This window comes from Jatropha curcas, chromosome 1, assembly GCF_041381405.1.
Source record: "Jatropha curcas cultivar XTBG-Jc1 chromosome 1, XTBG_Jcur_1.0, whole genome shotgun sequence".
Taxonomy (NCBI): Eukaryota; Viridiplantae; Streptophyta; class Magnoliopsida; order Malpighiales; family Euphorbiaceae; genus Jatropha; species Jatropha curcas.
In genome coordinates, this window is record NC_143151.1 from 15754116 (window position 1) to 15759745 (window position 5630).

General features: G+C 31.3%; 1 pseudogene; it reads left to right on the plus strand.

The window, feature by feature from the left end:
• The first annotated feature begins 967 nt into the window (after positions 1 to 967).
• On the plus strand, positions 968 to 4111 carry LOC105644229 (receptor-like protein 7; annotated as a pseudogene).
• Positions 4112 to 5630: the final 1519 nt, after the last annotated feature.

The following is a 5630-nucleotide window of genomic DNA, read 5'->3' on the forward strand; positions in this document are numbered from 1 at the left end:
CATTTTATTTCACGTACCAAATGTCTTAATGCATTATTTCTATCATTTAATTATATTGGAAATATTTATCCAAAACTGAATATGTAATTGTAATTTTTTACATTAATGTTTATGTCATTAATTATTTATATCATTGCTTAATTTTGAATTCCTAAAAATTAAAAAACATCAGTTATTAACTTTAGATTTTTTATTGATAAATAATTTATCAATTATATAATATGTTGAAGGCTGGAAGCTCATTCTTTAAATAAATCAAAAACCATCTCAGTAAATTTGAGCTCGCTACGGTTCGGTTAGGTCAAGTCCGAGGAAAAAGTATTTTTCCACCCTTGATAAACTATAGTCAGATAAGCTATATAGTAGGCAGATACCTAATTCAATCAACGTGTTTAGAGGTGTGGAAAAACTTTTGATATCCTTGATTATTTAATTCATTTAAAAAAAAAAAATCTGACATCCATCTGCACATTAATTCAATTATAAATAGTATTTTAGTTTAAACGAAAATATTTTTGACTATAATTCAATTATAAATAGTATTTTAATTTAAATGAAAATATTTTTGATTGTACACTAATAAAAGACAAATAAAGCAGTAATTTTTTTAAAAAAAAATTTATTTTCAATATTTTGGTATATGAAACTATATTGGTATAGATAAATTTTATCCTTATTAAATAATAATTTGCCCTTAAAGAAAAGAGATTTGATTTTGAGCAAAATATTTCTAGCAAGGTCAAGTATACTCTATACATAATAGCAGTGGACTATAGTGGCCTTGTGGGTGCGGGAAGACTTCACAAAGACTTACTATCCATTAGGAAGTTATATAATTACATCTTCTCCTTCATCTTTTACCCATCCTTCAATCTTATTTTCTTTCTCCCTCATTAACTCGTAAAAGAAATGGGGAAACTAACCTCATTCTCCTTTTTCTTTTTTTCTTCCATTTCCAACTTCACTATTCATCATCTTCAGCAAAAACCTGCCATCCAAATGAGAGCTCTGCCTTACTTAACTTCAAGGATATTGTATTAGGTGATGATGATGATTACTTTTGTTCAAACACTGAACACCTTTACCCTCTGAAGAACACTTGGGTAGAAGGTACGAATTGCTGCTCATGGGATGGAGTCACGTGCCATCCATCAACAGGTCACGTGATAGGCCTTGACCTTAGCTGTAGAGCACTTCGTGGAACCATAACTCCAAACAATACCTTTTTCCTCCTTTCTCACCTCCAGAGGCTTAACCTTGCTCAAACTGGTCTAAGTGGTTCAATCCCCTCTGAGTTTGGTTCATTTTCAAAATTGACACACCTTAATCTCTCTCTTTGTTTCTTTTCAGGGAAAATTCCACCTGAAATTTCCCATTTGTCCAAATTGGTTTCACTTGATCTCTCTTTGAATTCAGAATATAATTATGATACTGAATCTGATTATTTCTTGGAATTTGAAAATCATGGTTTTGAAAAATTCTCAAGAAATTTAACAAAATTGAGTTTTCTAGACCTACGTACAGTGAATATGTCTTTAGTTGCACCTAAGACTTTGTTAAACCTTTCTTCTTCACTGAAATCTCTTTATCTCTCTCGATGTTTCTTAGCAGGGAATTTACCAAGTGATTTTTCAAGGTTTCAATCCCTTCAAGTGCTTGACCTTTACTACAATTTAGATTTATTAATTAATATTTCGAAAGCTAACTGGTTTGCTTCATTAAAAGTGTTAGATCTTCATGAGACGGGCTTATATGGAGAGATAACTTATTCTGTAAGCAACTTCAAGTCCTTGGAATATTTAGATCTCTCCCTCAATGAGTTATTTGGCTCAATTCCAGAATCATTAGGCAGCCTCAATTCCTTAAAGTACTTAGATCTTTCAAATAATGATTTGTTTAGCTCAGTTCCTGCAACATTTGGCAATCTTAAGTCATTGAAATACTTAGATCTATCCTTCAACAATTTCTTGAGCTCAATTCCAAAATCACTTGTCAATCTAAGTAACTTGAAGTGCTTAGATGCCTCATTCACCAATCTGTCAGGCTCAATTCCTGCATCACTTGGAAATCTCAGGTCCTTGGAGTACTTGGATCTCTCATTCAGCAATTTCTCTGGCTTGATTCCAGCATCGCTTGGTAACCTTAAGCAACTCAAATCTTTGGCTTTAAAATCTAACCATGTGGTAGGGCAGATTCCTGGTACTTTAGGTAATCTTAGCAAATTAGTTGATTTTGATTTGAGTGATAATGAATTACATGGTACAATCCCAAATTCCATTTTTGAACTAGTGAAGCTTAAGAGTCTTATTCTTTCTTCTAATAATTTGAGTGGGATTTTTAATTGGAACATGTTTCAAAATCTTCAAGAACTTGATCTTTCATGGAACAGTGAATTGTCATTAACAAGTGACAGAAGTGTCAATTTTACCTTGCCTCATCTTGAATCTTTAGCTCTCTCTTCATGTAACATAACTAAATTCCCATATTTCTTGAAATCCTTTGGCAATTTGAATTATTTAGATCTTTCCAATAATAAAATTCATGGTAGGATTACCAAACAGAAGTCTAAAGGATGGAAAAATTTAAGAACTCTTAAACTCTCTCACAATTTCTTGAGTGATATTGAGAAATATCCCTGGAATGATGTTGAAACACTTGATCTGAGTTTCAACTTGCTCAAAGGAAAACTTCCGATACCACCAACTTCCACAGTAATTTTCTTGATTTCAAACAACAAATTGACAGGAAAAATTCCTCCCTCACTTTGTAATTTGAGTTCTCTCGTATCACTTGATTTGTCTAATAATAACTTAGGAGGATTGATTCCATAATGTTTTGGAGACATTGTCAAATTTCTCTTTAGCTTAGATATGCAAAATAACAACTTCTGTGGTAGAATTCCAGAAATTTTTGCAAAAGATAGCAGCTTAGTGTATTTTAATGCTAATGGCAATAACTTGGAAGGGCCATTGCCGCGATCTCTGGTTAATTGCTGTAAGCTACAAGTGTTGGATTTAGGGAATAACAAGATAAATGGCATCTTCCCAAACTGGTTAGAAAATCTTCCAGAGCTGCAAATTCTTATTTTGAAGTCAAATAAATTTCATGGTACTATAGGAAATCCTCTTACTGCCTCTCCTTTTCGCCAATTACAAATTCTTGATCTTTCTCAGAATGAATTCACTGGAGTTTTACCAAGAAAATATCTGCAATATATGAAATATTTGATGAAAGTGAACAAAGGCAAACTCGAGAGAAAATATGCAGGGGATAGTTCTTACTATTTCCAAGATTCACTTGGTGTAGAACTGATAATGAAGGGACAGGAGTTTGAAATGAAGGAAATTCTCACAATTTTTACAGCCATTGATTTTTCAAGCAACAAATTTCAAGGAGAGATTCCTAAAGAAGTTGGTTTATTGAAGTCACTTATTGTGCTTAACTTTTCTCATAATGGTTTAACAGGCCATATTCCATTGTCACTTGGAAATTTGGCAGAACTTGAATCATTAGATCTCTCTTTCAACAAACTTGTTGGAGAAATTCCTCAGCAATTAGTAGTCTTGACATTTCTTGCTGTTTTGAATCTTTCATATAACCGACTTGAGGGACATATACCTGAAGGCAACCAATTTAGTACATTTTCAAATGATTCTTATGTTGGAAATTTTGGTTTGTGTGGATTTCCAATGTCAAAGAAATGTAATAATGGTAAATTGCCCGAACCAATATTTCATGAAGATGAAGAAGAAGCACAAGATTCTAAAGGTTGGTTTGATTGGAAAATTGCATTAATGGGTTATGGATGTGGACTAGTGTTTGGATTATCTATTGGATATATTGTATTTGCGACGGGAAAACCGCAATGGTTTGTGAGAATGGTTGAAGGACATCAATACCAGAGACTAAGAAGACGAAATTTGCGAGGCAGGAGGAGGAGCAATCCGTAAATGTAGACGCTGCTTTTTATTTCAATGATTTTGCTAAGTTTTCATAATCACTAGCATGCCTTGAAAGTTCTAGTTATGCCTTCGATGTAGTGAAATTTCAATAAGGAATGTGTGATTGTCATCTTTTACTATTATTAGCAAAGGAGAGTAATATTTTATAATTCACTTCTCAACATTTAAACACTTATATAACTACTATAATACTATGCTCAACATTTAAACACTTATATAACTACTATAATACTATGAATCTGACGTGGTCTAGTTGGTCTTCTTACTCATGTGAAGAATAGCAGTTCTCAAGTTTGAGTCCTCTCGATCACAAATGTTTTCATCAATTTGGTGAATTTAGAGAGACTACCATGTTGTATTGCCCGTAATGAATTAATCATTTATCCAAATGACTAAAGTCATTTGGGTGATTAGCCTTCAACACTTTTATGCCTTTATATTTTTAACTCCTTGTAATATACTTTACAAAGTGTGTTAACTTACTACAAGTAATAAAGAGTTAAAAGGGAAAATAATTATTTAGTCTCTGATGTTTGATCAAATTAATCAACTCATTTTTATTATTTTACAATATTAATTAATGGTTCTCCAGTTTTACCTTCATCTAACTAGTAAGTTCTTAGGTCCATATTTTTTAGATTTTTCTATTCGAATGAGGTAAAAAAAAAAAAAAAAAGAGGAGAGAGATGAGAGAATTAATCTAAATGAAAATAATAGCTTTTATTGTGTATTGAGATATTTTCTCAATACATCATGCAAATACCCACAAACAATTTAAATTTTTATTATTCTAATATTAACAACACTAATAAGAAAAATCAATCAAAATAAAATAAAAATAGAAAAATTTTCCCAAATCCAAATCTAAAACGTAGAGATCTAAGAAAATTGAATATGAAAAAAAAATTAATTTGATTTGATGCTTATAAACAAGAAATTAAAAATTTTATTAATGATAACATTTCATTATAATTTAGTGAAAAATTAATTAAAATAGAATAACTAATTAAATTTTAAAAAAAAAACTTGATTTTGTGTTTAAATAATTAAATTTTCTCACTTTTACATACTTTATATTATAAAATATAGAAAAAATCCTCTATTTAATTTGGCTTGTTCATATTTCATTTCAGTTTTACTTTGCTAGAATAACCCTTGCCTTGTTCTCATCTTTGCTCCATTCCATGCAAAATTCTCATTTTCCAAGAAAATATGAAAATTAATCCGAATATTAACCGATATGACGATACATAGACAACACAGTACATATCGAGAAGAGTCTTTGATGGAAACTGTTCAATCATGGGCTTTCTTTGGTTGCGCCAGTGGATTTTCCTTTGGTGGAACTAATTAGTCATACTTTATCAGTATGAAATGGCTACTAGGAATGGATGCCGAGATTTCTTGATAAGGATGATGATGCATGTGATATTTTGATGGAACTGACTTTGAAGGAATGCACAGAGAAGTGAGGATGAAAAGGCAATCAATGTTAAAGTTATTGCAGAATTAAAAAAAAATTAGGCTTTAATTGGCTCATATCTTTCAATTTTTATTGGTATTTGAGTTTCAATTGGCTTTTTGTGAGTTAATTTTGTTGAGTTACAAGTTGATCAATCTGCAGGGTGTGTTTGTTTGGGTTGGGTTGGTGAGAGAGAAACAGGGTGA